The sequence below is a fragment of the Athene noctua genome, chromosome 2 (assembly GCF_965140245.1).
Source record: "Athene noctua chromosome 2, bAthNoc1.hap1.1, whole genome shotgun sequence".
Taxonomy (NCBI): Eukaryota; Metazoa; Chordata; class Aves; order Strigiformes; family Strigidae; genus Athene; species Athene noctua.
Window position 1 is genome coordinate 24,057,489 of NC_134038.1, and position 17,891 is coordinate 24,075,379.

The following is a 17,891-nucleotide window of genomic DNA, read 5'->3' on the forward strand; positions in this document are numbered from 1 at the left end:
GCAGTATGGCTGCCCTTTTGTTGCTTCAAATAGAAACCTGGACTAGCTCAGTGCTTAAACTTTATTGAAACTTGAAACAACAACAACAAAAAAACATTGAACAAGTTTCAGTGTCATGTGTCAGTTTTAACCCTTTAGGGATAAATGTGGTGCAGAAACACCTTCCAGAAAGTGATGAGTAGCACTGCAGTCTCCAGAGAGGATTCACTTCTGCAGGTCTTGTGGTAGACTGCATCTGCAATGAGTACAGGATTAGGAATGGTATCTGAAGGAGAAAAATATCTCCCCAAGGCAGGTGAAACCCTAACCCTTCCTTCTAATCATCCTGACTTTGTGACTCATTACCCTTGGGTGAGAGGAAATCTCTGTCCATATATCTTGGCCAGAATTGAGTGCATGGGGCAGAGGAGGTGCAGGGTGAGTGAAGTCTTAGGTGTCATGTGTTTAGCTGATCTAATGCAAAATTAGAAAGGAATCAAGGGGAAAGAAACCCTATGAAGACAAGGCAAGGAAAAAATAAAAGGAAACAACACCAACATACACAGTACCTTCTGCAGAACTTGAGGCAGACACAGTCCTCAGAGAAGTCAAATCCACTGATTCCTGCCTTGATTACTTGGGACAGGAGGCAAATTCTAGTATAAAATAAAGTAAAAAGGAAAAAAAAAAAAAAACAAACAACCAAGATACCTGGTTCTAGAAATTAAAACTGTGGCCTAAAACATACGTTAAATATATTTTAAATCAATTCTGCTTTCTTTTTGGGAAGGACAGGCAAAGCTGGCACACCACCCAAGAGCTGTACTACACCATTTGCAGAATGGTAGAGGTAAAACCAGATGGAGGGCCGGCTTGTGGGGACCTTGTTGGACAGCAGGGAGAAGAAAACACATCACGGTATTTTCCTCACTTTGCCATCAATGCAAGTGCATCTGAAGCCCCTGTGTACACTGCATAATATGTTTTCTAGTCCTGCGATTTTGAGTATGATAGAGAGTCTGAACCAGGCAAGACTCTGAAAGATGTGGTTCAGAGGATTATCCCATAGCTGATCCAGAAGGTTGTTAGCATGGAAGCTGTTATGGATAAAGACCCACTGCCCATTCTCAATAATGCACAGCTGATCCTTTCCCAGTTACCATGGTCTGTAGCCAATCTGAGAAATTCCAAGGAATGTTCTGCCAGCTATGTAGTTAAATAGCTAATAGATTGCAAAAACCCTAGACCTTCCTAATGAATCCAATGGGATTCACTTCTTGTCTTTCATGGGTCCAGAGCTCATGTGTTCTTTTACTGAGTAAAGATGGCTGGTTCATCCCTGTGCAGACAAGAAACTGAGCTGTCAAAGGCTTCATGAATGCAGAGAGAAGATAGAAAGTCAATAGATGTACTTCAAATTCCAAAACAAATATTAGTAAATTGAAAAAAAGCTATTTAAAATGCCCTAAGTTGGTCTTTAAGCATCCAAAAGGAGAGGGGACTCCCACAATGCTGTGGCCTTCTCACCCCTCAGAAGTGGTCTCAATGAGCAGGATGACTGCTATGGTCCTAGAAGGAAGAAGCTCATGATCCCTTCCTCTCTCTCCAGCCCTGGAGCTCACAGGAGCTGCCCTTGAAGTCTCAGCCCAAATGCTTCATGGATCATCTGCCACTTCAGCTTCCTTCCTTGCACATACAGGAGAAGAGATTCCCCTCAGGGCTGGATCTGCAGCTGATGGTAATGCTGCTGGAACTAGCTCTGTGGTCACTCCTCTGCTGTAACATCTTTCAGGTCCCCAGTGGAACATGGCTTCTGAAGATACCTGTAACCTCAGGGGCCAGCACTGTAAATCTGTGTGTGGATGCAGGGGCTTGGCGCAACCCACAAAGATTTGCATCCAGGGAGCACTACTTGGAGCAGTTCTTCAAAGCTAACTGCCCAGGTATGTGGGAGAGATGTCAGGAACTGGGGCTCAGCCCCAGACAATGCACCAGCTTAGACTGCAGGATGAAGAAGCTTGCTAGACAGAAGGTAATCTCTATCAAAGGTTTGGGGCACTACATCAATGGTTTCTCCTTCTCTGTAGCCTGGTCTGAGTGGTGACTAGACTGAAAAGCTTTGGCTGCTTCAGTTACTTTCCTTGCATTGTGGAAGGGACATTTGAGACCAGCAGTTATCTTCCAGTCATGTTGCTTCATGGCCAAACTAGGCATGTCCTGGTATGCTGCCTACAATGAATCAAAACTATTTAGAGCTCTCTGTGAAAGATTTATTGTGTACCATTCCTGGGTAATCTCACGGCACTGCAGTCGCTGCCCTTTCTCTATGCAGTAACTGCCCCAAAATGGGCTTGAAGTCTTGGAAACTGTTGGAGAGATTATTGGAGTTGGATGCTCTTGACTACAGGAAACTGCTGTTACTAACTTGTGTCTCGAGTCAGAAGCAAGAAGTTCCCACTTCACTCTGGAGGCGTTCTGGAAGGCCTGCTCCTGGCTAGCCTGAGGAAGGAGAGACAACAGGGAAGACTTCTGGGCAAGAGGTAAAGGACACAATTGCTGCTTCATGAGGGTCATGCTGAGAGTAATCACAATAAACAGCAAACTTGCCAGAGATGTTGGCAGGAAGGCAGGCATCATCACAAGCACAATGCTCATGGTGAAACTGCCACACTGGCGGTGGCCTCGGCATGTAAAGGACAGGAGCTGTACATGGCATGCAGAATTTACCTGCTGATGCCGGGAAGGACTGGGCTGCCTCAGAGTGCCCTGCTCATGTCCTCTGCCCTTGCACAGTGGCTGGGGCTGCAAGGATGTTTCATTGCAAGCCGGAATTGCCAGACAACCTGGTAGAGCTGTGTTTGCAGCCCCGATGCAGAGCAAGTGACTCTCCCCCATGAATGGCTCTTTTGCCCTGGTGAGGCCAGGAAGGAGGATGCAGTTCTGGAAAGCTCTCCCTGTACAGAGGTCCTGTGTCCTACTGCTGCTTGTCTATTAGGTCTCACGGTCTTAGCCATTGTGTCTGAAATTAAGCAGGGGTTAAAGGCAACCACTCCTCACTGACCTCCACCTCTGTCCTTTTCCACTTGACTGTACACACCAATGCACTCGCCCGAGCCCTGCTTGAAGTCAGCGGTGGTCAAAGCCATACAGAGTCTCTCCATAAGGATGTGTTGGGACCCTGAGGGTACCCAAAGCCCTGTCTGTCCTTGCCTATGGACCCCACCCACTTCAGCCACCCGAGGCTGTCAGCCCCTGCCCCAGAGACGCTGTAGCAGGGCCACTCTCCATCTCCCACAGCCCTACCCTGCCCAGCCATGGGTCCCACTGAGCCAGTCCCACCTGTGGGCCTCAGCCTGACCCCAGCGAGGTGCCCAATGCCCAGGGGTGGTGCTGCCTCATGCCCCCCAGCTGCCTTTCTTGGGACTGGGGTGGTGGGACAGGCCCTGGCTGCCAGACCCTGCCCTGCTGCCATGGGGAGCCTCTGGCCTGCGCTGCTCCTTGATGAGATGGTTTTGTGGCCAAAGGAGAGTCAGACACTACAGGTCCAGTCAAGGAGAACACCTCCCTCACTGTCTTTGTTCGAGATGTGCTTGTACCGGACATGCAATGCCTGGCATGACCACAGATGACAGTGTGTGGCAATGGGTTGTGTGGTGTCATGCTTGCCCAGAATCTCCTCCTCGTGCTGTCCAGGCTGGCAGATGTCACTCTGGGTGCAAACACACCCTGCCTTCAGGTCCACTGACCTCCTTGCGGTTGACTTGAGGCAGGTCAGCAGACTTTGTGAGGTGCTCCTGCAGAGAAACTCTCTGCTTCTGCATACGCCATGGACACAGTGACAGAGGCTCCCTTTGGACCCTCTATCTCACAAAGGTGGCATATTTTTTTAAATGCCTGTAAGTGACTGATGATACTTAACTGTGGCATGAGGACATGTAGAGGCACAAGGCCACAAGGCTTGCTGTGACACTCTTGGAGGTCATGTACTGTCAGTAGCAGACTGTGGTCACGGTGCACACTGAAGTGGGACCCCCCCAGACACCAAGCACATCCCTCACCAGCCTTCCCCCATCCAAGTTTATTCATGAGGGAATCTGTAGATACACTGCAGATGAGTCACTCCAGGAAGAATTATGCAGTAATGGGCCAACTAGTGGACTAGAACTTTGTGCTGCAGTCAGTGTGTCACCATGAAAATATGGAAGCACTGTTTGTGACTCAAAGGACAGCTAAATCTGAGTAGATATTAGCTCCTCAGGGAAGGCCCTGCCAAAGATGGACTATACATGCTGCTTGAAGGACCCTCTGGCTAATTTGAGACCAACTTTAGAAAAAGCATAGGTCTTTCTTGAGCATGGCTATTTCCACCATGACTTTAATCTTTTCACATCTAGTGATATTGATGAAAATGTTATTTAGAAAACCCTCAAGAACTTTTACCTTTATGCAATGTTTCCCCCTACCCCACTATTCTCACACTTAAAACAGCAAAAACATTCTTGCTCAAGCTTTCCAGAAACAATTTCACCTTTGGGCATAAACTAAGCACATTAACTTCTCAACCCAGAAAACCAGAAGTTTCAGGCTGTTCTGAGTAACAGAAGAGGAAAGCCCAGGGGACTAGAATGGAAACAGTGTTGTGCAACAGAAATGATAGTCTGTTCCTTTTCACAGTATAACTAACTCTTACTCGATTTTCATTTACTTATCTAACAAATTTAAGCTACCTAAGGATACAGACAATGATAGCAACTGACCTTTAAGATGGGCTAGCTCCAAGAAAATATACAGGTATCAGACGTGCATCTTGCAACTCCTCACCTTTAGGCACCTGACTTTCAGAATAGTCTTCAGTTTTTAAATATTATATCCAGGAGTGGATTTTTAGGTGTTCAAGAAATGTTAAGCTCATGAACCAGTCTTCTGCAGACTTTTGGAGCCATGCAAGTTGAGTGACAGCTGATATGTGTTTAGGAGCAACTTTTTGGATTCAGGCACCCAGATTCCTCTATTTCTACTCTCTCTCTTTAGGGATGGAAATAAACCTATTTAATTGATTTAAACAGAATTTCTTCCTTGCAGTAGGCATGTTCTGAGGTCTGTAGTTCTAGATATCTTAAATTTTCTACCCTTGCTTTTTCTTTATTGACTACTTCAGAAACTGATTAGACCAGATGATGTAACTCCAAGATATCTGAGATGTTTGAAATGGCTACGCAAGTCATCATCTTTAATGTTTTATGACATGCTGATAATTTGGAAAGTTCTCAGCCTGCACATTGTTTACTGGTATCTTGCCACTTTGTAACTTGGATCAGATAGCTCTATTTGACATTAATCCGTTATCCTAGGCTTGTCATCATGGTACCCCTGTATCTATCCTTTCATTTTATCTTCAGGTTAATGATGCCCTTTGAGAAAATTCTAATCGAGATTTCTTACAGAGTATGTATTTTTTAATCTACTGCGCTCATACAATTGATGACAATCAGTGCACGGCAAATAATCTTTCATAAAGGGTAAACAGAAGCCTGACAGAAGCCAACACCTATTCCTGTCCTGTGCAATTTTTACCTTAGCTAGACTAATATATAAGATTTATAATTTCTATACTGAAATTTATTAGTATTGCCTATTTTTGCATGCCCCATCTAAAGACATGTTTTGCTATCAGTGAGTATTGCAGATATTTTAGTTCATCAAAGGCTTTTATCCTTTCTTCTTTAGTTGCAAGTCAGAATGCATTTCCGCATTACAATTTCTCCAGTGGCAAAATTGATCTAGACAGTTCTCTTCCTTCCCTATGCCACTTGTTCCTGCTGCCGTATCAATCTTCTGCTATGCTTTTTGTGCAAATGCAGCCATCTGTGGGGCAACACTGTAAGACAGATCAGTAAAATCAGGGGTGCTAAAAATAAGCTCTCCAGGAAAAAAAAATAAATCGGCAAGACAGTTGAGCTGGAAAATGTAGGAGAGCGGTGAATACCCAAACAAAGCATGTTCTTCAGAACATGATAAAAGAAAGGTCAGGGACACAAATGTGTGTGTCAAAAGGGGAAAGGCTGAGGATGTCTCTTTTTCCCTTAAAAACTATAGACTGGAGACCAGATGATGGCAGAAGCTGCAGGAAATATAAAATTATCTATAAAGAGTTTGGCTTTGCCTATTTTCTGTTGAAGATGATGGTTGAATATTCAGATAAAGATTTCTAAGAGAGACTCAGATGTGGGATCAGAGACATGGAAACATTTACCCATCATATTTGATATTCTTCCAACATACGTTTCAAGCAAAGACCATAAAACACATGAAATTCTGGCCCAAGGCACTGGATTTTACAGTACCCTTTCATACAAGTTAGCAGTGTTTCATATGTAAATACTAAAAATATGCTGAGGCCAATAGTCCATACAAGCATAGATTATGACAGAGATATGCTAAATTAAAATAAGGAGGTTGTCCGTATCACACCCTTTCTCCATTCCCCACCACTGAGAGAAAAAGCACTTTTCCTCAGTCCTGTCTGCTCACCTCTCTTTATGCTGATATGAATTTTGTCCTTCCACATTTGACAGTGTTTTGTGTGCTTATGTCTCCTTAGAACATACCAGAGGCTTTGCGTGGAGGGCAGTATTTTTGTATCCTGATAAAATACTTTGTACTCTTCTGACAGCAGCCAAACTGAATATCTGGAATGTTTCAATCCTAGATGTTCTCCAGAAAGTGTTTTGGAAAGACAGGCTTGTTTGTTTTCATAAATCTTCACAAAATGCAGTGTGCATGAGGTATTTCCCTTTTTGATAAAGGGTTTGGGCAGTCCCTACTTTTCCTTAATACCTCTTTGTTATCCTGTTCCGTAACAATAAGCAAGCTAACCTATCTTCACTACATATCACAACAAACCACTGTCAGATTTTGTTTAGAGCTTGTGCAGGAAAGATTCTTTCCTCCCTGTGCTTTCTGTATTTTGTTAATTGACTGTTTTTCATGCTTCTGATGAAAAGCACCTACTTGGCTGCAGGGTCTCTGCTGCAGAGCTCTCAGGAGGGTGACTGGCTGGAGGTTTGCCTTTTCCCTTACAAGCTTCAAGGAGAAACCATCTTCACCACCACAGCGACCGCTCAATCTCCCAGAGCAGAATTTTAAAACACCTGGGCTCTGTTCCCCTCCTGTTCTCCAGCATTAGCCAAGAGACTTCAGAATATTTGCACTGATTTGCTGAATCCCTCTGGACATTTAGAATATAATACATTACTGCATTGCTTTGCATTTCTTGTTGCTGGTTTTTGTTTTATTGGTGCTTGCACATTTGAGTCTGTAAAATGGTTTGCTGTTCCTGTTGCAGTCAAAATGTGTTTGCTATCCTATCATGCTATTCTATATGCTCATCTTTCTGTTCCCCTCTTCATTTTCTTTCCCACATTCACCTCCACTCTTGCCTTTCCTTTTCTCCCCTCATTTTATGAACTTGAGTTCTGCAATTCCATTTTTCTGTACCAAACCTCACAATAAGAAAGTGGCCAAGACTTTACCCTGCAAACAGTTACATGTAATATTCTTCTGCATATCTTATCCAACGGAATATAATGCCTTAAGTGACACATGCCTTAAGTGACATGTACATGTTTGCAGTACTGGAGCCTAAGTAACACACCTAGCTACGGGCTTTTAAGAGCAAATAAGGAACTGCTGTGGTTTATAAAGAACACACCAAAATTCCAGTATAATCTCATTGCTGTTACCCTAATTTTCCACATCCCCTCGCTGTTTGTTGTAATTGCCTATTCTGTTGATTTGGATTAAGTATCTCACCATGGAATGACTTGTATTCACGCTTAATTTGAGGTACTGGAAGTAGTCCTACTGCCTTAAATGGAACTATGCACACAAATAAAGTGTATGTACGTGCAAGACTTAAACAACCATACATTGCAAACCCTTCAGGAAAAGAACGGTACATTTTATCCATTTTACAATATTTGCACTTGTTAAATGCAGGTTGGGTAATCAGTAACTTTTTTCAGAGTAGACTTTCAGGTTTCATACCATCTTAACAGAGGCACCACTAAGTCATCTATAAGCACAGGATAAACTCCAGTTGCAGAGAACTCAGAGATGGCATGAGACCATATCAATGATTAACTAGAGAAAGATAAAAAAGGCACACGATTTAAAAACCAATGTAATATTAATGTAAGCAAAGAATTTTTAAAATATGCCAGAGGACAGGGGAGAGGGATTCGGAGTTGTCCCAGAAGCGGAGGCCAGGAGCAGCGAGCGGGCTGCGGGAGAGGGCGGCAGGCAGAGGGAATCCCGCGAAGGTGGCAGCGAGAGGAGACACCGAGCAACGGGCAGGGCGAGCTCTGCCGCACGGTGGGAGGCGGAGCGGGATCTCAGCCACCGAGCGCCGGCGCCCGGGAGCCAGGGGCTGGCTGCAGTTAGCCCCGGGGAGCAGGGTCGTGCCGTGACAGAAAAGTTGGGGGCTTCCGGGCAAATTCTGAGGCAGGTTCTGTCTCAAATGGCAAGAAGGGGGGCGATAAGGAGAAACGTCTCTATTTTACAGCACGGCACCAGCGCTTCGCCGTCTCGGTGAGTGAATCAGCATTCAGCGACACCACCCTGCTGAAACGCCTCACGAGTTCATTCTTCCCCATGCACGTCTACATTTTAACGGGCGTGAAGCCCCCGGAATAGTAAATCGTGACTCTGCGTCGCTGCCGCTGCTCTCGGCAGCGCTGCGGCGTCCCCACGCGCCGGCCGCCACCGGGGAACGGACGCGGCACCCGCCCGGCCGGCGCCGAGCACCCGGCCACCGCCGCGCCCCGGGCCGGCAGGGAGCGGGGGAAGAGGGAGGCGCGCCCGGTTCCCACAGTCCGGCGGGGGGGCGGCAGCGCCCTGAGCGGAGCGCGAGGGCAGCGCGAGGGCAGCTGCCCGCGGGGCCGCCCCGCCCTCACGGCCGCCGGCAGGGGGCGGGGGGCGGCGCCGCCCCGCGCGTGAGCTCAGCGCGTCGCGGGAACCAACGGCCCGGGCACCGCCTTCCCGCCGCGGGCAGAGCCCGCCCCGCCCCGCCCCGCCCGCAGCAGCCCCGCCCCCTCCGCGCCTCTCTCACACACACACACACGCACGCACCCCCCCGACACACACGCGCACACGCGCTGCCTGCGTGGGGTCGGGGCCGGGCCTGGGCGGGCGGAACGGCGCCGCTTCCTCCCGCTGACTCGCAGGTACCGGGGCAGGGGGTGCGGGAGGGCCCAGCGGCGGCGCGGAGCGTCCCCCGCCTCGGGCCTCCGCCGGCGGCCGGCAGCCGCCGCCCTGAGCGTGGCGGAGGGTGAGGGGTGGAGCGGAGCCTTCGAGCCGGAGCCGCCTCTGGGCGGGGGCCCGAGCCCGGGTGGGAGAGGGCCCGGGCGGGTCCCCGCTGCGGCCCGGGAAGCCGCGGCCCAGGGGTGTCCCGGTGGCCGGGGGGAAGTCGGCGGCGTCCGCCGCTGCTCCTCGCATTGCTGGAGGGTGAAGTCATCGTGCCCATTGTCTCCCCTCGGCTCCCCCCGGGCGGAGCGAGGGGCCCGTCCCGCCCCGAGCCGTGGTGGAGGAGGGGGGGCACGGCCGGCCCGTGCCGCCCCCCCGCCCGAGGAGCTGCGGTACCGGGGGAGCTGCCGGATGGGTTTCGGTTGTCCTCGGCGTGGCGGGCGAGGGTGTGCGGGGAGGAGCTGCCGCTTCTCCCCCCGCCCGGGTGGGCCGCGGCGCCGCGGGGGGCCCCTCGGCGGGCGCCTCGCTCCCGCCGCCCAGCAGCGGCATCGGGCCCCCGGCCGGGCCCTCGAAACTCTCGCGCTTGAACTTGGAGGGCTCGGGCAGAGCAGGGCGTGCAACTCCCGGGCCTTCGGTGCAATCCGGGGGGCAGGGTTGGCACGCTCCTCCCCCCCCCCTCCGCCGAGTTTCTAGTTTACCTCTCTGTGCTCCTGTGTCTGCCCCGGATCCGGTGAACCCGAGGAGTGGAGGGGTTCCGACTGGCTAGGGATATTGCATCTCGGCTGCAGAGGTGGTGGCGAGACTAGCAGCGGTGATAGCCAGCGTCTTGCCGAGTGATTTCCTTGCACAGGTCCTTCTGCAGAGCTGGGAGTTTTCCACCTGGCAGTGGAACATACACACAGCAGCTACTGCAGGCGCATCCCGGAAGGATAGGGAAAAATGGGTAAAAAACAATCTGAAAGTCAGCGAGCGTGTAGGTGAGCTGAAGAGGGGATGGTTGGCAAAGGGGAGGTGTTCTGCCTTCCCCCTCTTGCTCCCATACTCTCTGACAGACGGAAATGGGGCTTTGCTAAAGGGATAGTAGTGAAGTAGAGTTGCGGGGATATGCCAAAGGGACAGTAGTTAAATGCAGTTATTGCTGAGCAGAGACATTAAAATGTGAAGCCTTCTTGCCCTTGTGGTCGCTAATTGGAAACGTGCCTGTGTTTCCCTGTGAGGACCGCAACAAATCTTGTTTCTGTTCAAATACTGTAGTTGGCATTGGTGCTGATTAGTGCTTTGAATCAATTGTCATCAAGGACGGCATTTTTAAAAAGCAGAGGGCAGTTTGGGAAATGGGTCTCGCAGGATTTAATTCTGCAGACAAAACTAATAAATTAATTTTTAAAAATACAATTTTTTCCTTCAAAGATTTTTTTTAAATAATTCATTTTTTGTCAGCCAAAGGACCATATTTCAGTATTTAATGAAATGTTTTTTACTGAGTTAATGGGAAAAGAAGGTTTTCAGTTTAATATCCAGGTCAAACTGAAGTACAAATTCTGAATTGCCCAGCTACCAGAATTCACTTGCATGCTTAGAAATGATGGCTGTATAACATTACTTAACAGTTTCCAAAATTTTACCATTGGTTAACTGTAAACATTTAAATGCTTGTACTAAAAGCCTTCAGAAAACTGAGAAGACACTTTTTTTTAATTGCACGTGAACTAGGCCTATTTGGTCCAGAAAATGAAAATGAAAGTTTCACTCTTGCATAATGGCTATAATGCTACTCTCAAAAATGGGTTCAGTAAAAGGAGTTACATATGTGTAACTCTGGCACACTGCAGGAAATATGCATATAGAAGAGTTTCAACTGTGCTTTGTACAATTCAGCATTTATAAAATTAATCATTTATGAAATCTTATGTTTATGTTTTCAGCTATTTTTGAGTTTGAGGACATCACATCATCATTTCTAAAAGAGAGTTGAAATGTGTTTGTGTGGTTTTCTTCTCTCCCCTTCCCCTTAAATCAACCAGAAAAATGACACTTTTTGTATAGAGCAAACATCAAATTTTTGATTAATTATGCTAGCTGAGACTCAGGAGGATGGAAGATGCTTGACAGATGTGTTTGTTTACTTTTGTAGTGTGTACAAATCCTGGTCTCTCCATTAGTAAATGAATCATTAAAACTCCCTTAGCTATGGGATTCCCAGGTAGCATTAATATATGCAGTAGGAAAACTTGTTTTATGTGAGTATTATTAGCCTCTGAAAGAACAAGAACCTCTGAAAGAAGAATTATTTCAGCAGTCGGATAGACTTCTGTGATGGAAAATGTGTATAGCTTTTTTTTCTATTATTAATTAACAACTACTCTTCCCCATGACAGAAACTGAAGACTGAATTTGTTCAGTGGGTAGGTGGTTATACCTTACCAGTTCAGTTCATGTTCTTTTTTCTGTTTGCTTCGGCCTTTTTGAGCTTTAGTCTTATTCAAGATTCCTTCCCCCACCCTCCTTTCCAGGGAAACAAAGTAGAATGCCTAAATCTTTTCACAGGACTTCTGAATTCTGGTTTGGAAGCGGTAAGAAAGATCTTTGAACTCTGAAGTACAACTATACTGTTCTGCACCACTGTCCTCTGATGGCCTTTAGCCAAGCTTGTGGTCTCCATTATGGGGTCAGTTTACTCTGGCCTATGGTCAGACATCCATAATTAGCTTTGTGATTTGTTTTCTGAATTGTATGTAAACACCGCATACCAGCCTAGTAGAATAAATTTTAATACCTGACTAGAATGAGTTGATGGGTAAGGGTTTTAGGCTCTGCTGTTAGTGTGATTGCTGGTTTGTAGCTGAGTTGCAAGTCAGTCTAATTCTTAGGGTTAGCAAAGGCTCTTTGAAGGACTAATAAAAATGCACATTCTAACAGTGGCTTATCTATAAAGAAGTTGATTTCAGTTTTTTTCTTTTTTGCATTTTTCTTAGCTCTAAGCTTCCATTGTCCCTTCTGTATTAGCTGATAGAAGATGCGTAGCTGATTCGGTGTACGTAACACAGCTTCGAGATACTGAGAATGGTGTTGGATCTTAAATTGCTAAAAGCATCTGAATTGCACCTGAAGGTAGACTTTCACCAGGACGGTAAAAAGTTAGAGTCTTAGAGAACTGTTTTTAGGAGTGTTACAGTGTATGATTCCTGTCTGGTCCCCCATTGGAAGAATATGGAAGAGGCTGTGTCAATACCTTGAAAATAGGTGGAGTTTTTTAATGTTCCTATTTTTTTTTTTCACAGAAGGAGAATTCTTTTTATTTCTGAGCTTCTGAAGTGGAAGTTTCATCCCCGATTTAGTCTAATGTTAGTTCATTTCTAGCAGTTCGTCTTTTAAATCTTCAGTGAAATAATCTTTAAGGAAAAATTGAAACGTTTTTGTGTTGTATATAGATTAGATTCAGATATTGTGTGTTCTGCTTTAACATGGAAAGAAATAAAAGTCCAAATAAACAACTGTGAGTTCGAACTAAAGAGTAGAATTCAGAGTAGAATTTCAGTCTTCCCTCTTAAGTATTCACCTGAAGGTTACTTCAGATTTCTTCAGGCACTCTTTAAAATTTATTTCTTAGTGCTCTCTGGTTAGGTGTTATATATGTAGGTGTGGTCTATTGCTGGTATTTATGGATTGACAGATTTCTTTTCAACTTCTGTAACCTAACCTTCATGTCGTTATCCCACAATTTCTTGTAACTTTATTTAGTTGATGGGAAGAGACTGTGGAAGAGACTTTGCCCATCTGAATCATAAGGTGGCTTAGTTTTCTTTCTTCAGTGGTCTGTGGTTGTTTCATGTACATTTCTGGCAATTCTCAGGCACTGCAGAACTGTGTTTTACCTTGGTTTTGATTGCTGGTCCTTCTCTGGCTTGGTTTGCTTCTTTTTTTCTTAGTGTGAGTACTGGCTCAAGGATCCAAAACAAAGCAATGGATATCTGAAGACTGTAAATGTTGTGTGAAACTAGAATATTACAGGGTTCTACTAGAAATTTTCTTCCTGTTGTGAGCATGGCTTATACCAGGTTTATTTAGAGTAGTCTTTGAGTTCTTCAAAGTAGAATTCAGAGAAGACAAGCCCCATAGCTGAGTTGAGATGTAATTTGTGATACCACCCTTAGGCCTTTCCTCATTAAGGCAAGTGAGGAGGCAGTGAAACACTGTCTGTTTTGTTTCACTTTCATGGAAGCCATGGCATACTTCTGAGAAGAATTAACCCTATCTTGAGGTTTATCCATGGAATAAGAAAAAATAGGGGTGCTTCCATTTTAGGTTACTTTTTTGCAATGGGAAGATTACTGTAGGCTTTTCCGCTCTTGAACAGTGGTTTATAGTCAGTCACCTGCTAGGTGACTACTAGTATCTTGTTGGGACAGGTAGCCAGGACACTGCAACCATAATTGCCATTTAAAAGGTGAGAACAGCTGTAGATTTTTTTTTTTCTGAAGTGCAAGTTTCCGGCATGTTCACATCTACATATATTGCACTGATCTGGAAAGCTGATACAAGAGTTGTTTTAACCTAAAGCAACTTAGCAAAGAGACCTAATAGAGAGCTTAAATGAGTTGCATATACACAGGTGTTTCCTCAGGCATTAAAACTTCCTCTTATTAGAGGCCAGCACATCCCCTAATGATGTCTTCAGCAAGACATTTGAAGGGCATCTTGCAGAAATAAATGTTTGTACCAGTTCAATTTGGTATAGTCCCTTGTTTTTGCTTCCTAAGTAGAGCACAACTGTTAATGCAAGTATCCTGTTATTGTTCAGCACAAACTGTCATTGTGGGACTATGTAATTTCTGTTGTTTCCATTTATAGTTGAGACAAATTACTGTTAAACATTTTTCCATAGGTCCTTTAGCTGCTCCCATAAGGCAGATTAGAGCTCTTATTTTAAATTGGAGCCCCTGGCTGTCCCCTTCAGTTGTTCCATTTACTGAATGAAGAACTGCTTCAGCAAGAGGACTAACTCTGGAGAAACTGTTTGCAGTAAGAATCATGTTGCTTTGTTTTCGCTGTTTTTCACTGATGCTGCATATCCTTAATAAAAGCATCACTTTTAAGTTTCTCAGTTAATGATCAGATTTTTCACATAAAACCAAACTCTGCGAGCCACATCAAGTTCTGTTTGTATTTGAAAATGCTTAATCTGTAAGACAGTTCCAGCTGTACTGTTCAGTGCACTGTGTAAGGCTTCTGAGATACGAATTTATCTTGCGTATGTTTTCAAGAAATGGTTTGTAGGGAATGTGAAGTGGTCCTGCACCTTGGGGGGATGTACTGAACAGTGGATGTTCAGGTGGGACTGCAGGTTTTCGCTGAGGTGTGGGGATTTTACAGCACTACCTGGCTAGTGTTTTGGATATGATGACATCACAGCACTAGTGATGCTGTGCCTTGTTTTTATTTTAAAATATTTATATAAAATAGCATTGTTGACTGTCTGCTCTTAGACAAATAAGAGTCTTTCTTAGTGCCATAATGGTTGCATTCCAGAGGAAAAGACTATTGGTGGTGCCATGCCTAAATGCGTCATTCATCCATTTCCTTTGCTGAAAGTACATGCTGCACAGAACTTAACAGTATATTTCAGTGAAACTGGACAAGGGGAGGGATGTTTTGGCAGATCTTCTGCAGTATCGTTATTCAGGACTCAGTCTTGGGAAGAAACATTTATACCTTTTTAGGAAATACAAGGCTTTTATTCTGTCTAAATTAGATAGTTGATGAGTGCTTTGGGCTTTTTATGACCTGAAAATTGGGGGCCATATGCTCAGCCCATATTCAGTGCTGCAGCTTTTTCTTGTATCAAGATCTAATTGTACCCTGACAGTAAATGTTTTAGTAAATATTAACTGAACATCTGTACAGAGACTGTATATAATAAGTGAAGATGCTGACAGAGAGTGGTTGTTGCAACATACTGTTTGGCTTTTCTACTTTGTATCAAAATGCTTTATGGAGGGATCATCCAGTTGTCCCTCAAATATCTAATATTGGAAAGATATCTGGATGAGATTAAATAGTGGCTGTAGTGAGACCACCCAACTGACAAAGGTGAATCCTGCAGAGAACTATTTTCTTCTGGTCAGCCATTGGGAAGTATCTTACTTTGGGTCTGCCTTTCATGTTCCCATAAGAAGCAATCTAATATGTTGATCAGTGCAATGAAATGTACCTGTAAGATGAAGTGTGCTCAAGGTTAAAGGTTTTATTTTTAGAATGTGTACTGGAAAAATAATTTTTAACAAAGACTTTTTGACTGTGTGCCCTGATCGAGGTGCTCTAACTTTGTGTTCCTCTATCTTAAGTCAAATAGAAATAGAATAAAGCCTTTAAAAACATGTAATTGTTTTCTGAGTTGAAGACCTTGCTTCAGTTTCCTGAGAAGAGCAGTTACCTTCTCGGTTTCATTTTACCTGTGAAGCTGTATCTGATACTTGCTTTTTGTCTGACTTTGAATTTTCAGAGGAGTGGAGCTTTCCTTTATATGACACCGCTAAAAATACATCTTGGGAGACACCAGAAGCCCTTTTACTCAGGGTCAGAGATGGAGGTATCAAACTTCTAGGTCCTTTTTAAGCAAAGGGATCTTTAGTGCTTATAGCCTGGGAAGCCAGGCTGTTGCTTTCCTGAAGTGTAAGATTCTGCAGTCAGTGCATATTTATCTGTGGGACAACATAGAGAAGAAACCTGTAAAGCTACTGTGTTCACTATTTCTCTTTATTTCACAACACCACGGTTTTAAGCAATCTCCATTTGGACTGAGGGATTTTTGTATGTAGTGACCAAAAGTATTCAAGTTCCTACCTGGCTAGTTAATTTTTTTTTCTCCTTTCTTTCTTTCTTCTCCTTCCTGTTCCTGTTTGGTCTTGCCTTTTTTTTTTTTTCTTTTTTTGAGGCAGTAAACTTTTGTTCAGACTTGGTGTGGTGGTGTGTAGCTGCAGAAAAGTAGACTTTGCCTCCTGTGACCTGACACCAGGCAGAAATTCAGCCAGGGTAAGAATAGAAGAGAGCCCCGTAAGCTCAGCACAGGAGTCCCAAGTCTTTCCATTATTAACAATTAAAGGTGATTCCAAGATGAATTAGGTAATGGATTAACTAATGAAAAGAAAACAAGAGAAAGATCCTGCCTTGCAAGAATTCAGATTATTAGGATTACATGCTGCCTGCCTGTCTGGGAAAGGAAGATCAAGCTCCCCTGTTTTCAGGGGTAATTTAATTAGTTGATCAAGTGTATGATGTGCTAGATAAACTTATCTTTGCTGTTGAATTGAAGCTTTGCAAGGAGGTGTTGTTTGCTGGGGAATGAGTTAATAAATAGAAGTGTTTTGTTTAGTCCTGCCCAGCAGTGCTTCAGCTTTTTCTCTAAAACAGCAGTGAAAACGGTTTCTTTCCACCTCCTACACCCTGCCCTTATCAACATAATATCATGGCTGGATCTAGACCAAGAAGTATTGTTTGAGTAAAATATGAAGACAGTGACATGGTTTTGTTTTCCTTGTTGCTTTTTTTCTGGTTTGTTTCTGAGGTACGAGGTACAGCTGTATTTTTTTAGGGCTATATGATCCATGTCCTTTTTCTTATCTCAAAGTTCATGCAATATTATCTTTCTGTTTTAAGGGTAGCAAATAATTTCCAAGTCACAGTTTCAACCTAAATTATCCCCCACAAGCTGTGGGGATCTTTGCACTGTATGCCTCTTAAAGCCATTATAGGGAAAATGGCATATACACCATTAATGTAAAACTGCATTATTCTGCATTTGTGGGATGGATTCTCTTAAACCTTCTGTAAACTTGATTTTGTTAATCTCCGGTGGTTAAAAGTAAAAAAGAATAAAGAATATGTATTTTGATATGGTTGGTGTTCCCCCTGAAATGCATGAAAACACACCTAAGAGTATGCAGAATAGTTTCATTGTGCTAAAAGTCATTCAGTGAAGAACAAATTAGATCTCCAAAAGGAGGGAGCTTCCAGTTGGCAGTACAGTGACAAAAATGTAACGCTTTATAGAAAGCCTCTGTAGATTGATGTTTTTATCTGTAAAAAAGCAATGTAGTTAGTGAAGCTCTCTGTAAAGTGTAGTCCTTCTGAATTTCACTTTTAAGGTTCAGCTCTCTGAAATGTGTGCTTTGTTTGTACAGTATTAACTGCAGACTAGTAACTGAATAAGGGTGGTTTTGGAATATTTGGTGACGAAGATAAACTTGTGTTGGTGATTTGATTTCTTTCAAAAAAGGGAGGTTATTAGATTTGCCGTTACCACATGACTGTCAAGTCGTTCAAGTAGTTGACTGGAGTATGGCTTTCAGTAACTATTGTCTAACTCATATGTACTTGCAGTAACTTTAACATCTCTAGTGGGCATTCTGCAAAATGGTGCATTTTGTAGGTGAAGAATGGCTGAAGTTTTAGTAGTGTTTACAATTCAAGAACTCTTTCCATTGTAAAGACAAGGAGGGATGCCTTCAGATGCTGGTAGTTTAATTTTGTTTCTCAGAAACTGTAATAATGAGTGCACTGTAAATATTAGAAACAGGTAGGTATGGCTCCTGCAGCAACTACATTACTTATTTGCCCTGGTTTTGTAATGTGAAGGATTGTATGAGTCAGTAAAATGAAACTGATTATGC

The 17,891-nt window shown here is 44.2% G+C and overlaps 1 protein-coding gene across 3 annotated transcripts in view; it reads left to right on the top strand.

Annotated features, from left to right (window-relative positions):
- The first annotated feature begins 8,470 nt into the window (after positions 1–8,470).
- The window catches only part of RNF19A (ring finger protein 19A, RBR E3 ubiquitin protein ligase), a 61,622-nt gene continuing 52,201 nt past the window's right edge, over positions 8,471–17,891 (top strand). The window contains exon 1 of one of the 3 annotated variants that reach the window (XM_074898639.1): positions 8,471–8,568. The gene's annotated coding sequence lies outside the window, so the exon portion shown is untranslated. Of the gene's footprint in view, positions 8,569–9,082; positions 9,204–14,119; positions 14,245–17,891 lie in introns of those variants that run through there. The other 2 variants (XM_074898638.1, XM_074898640.1) reach the window with 2 other exon arrangements.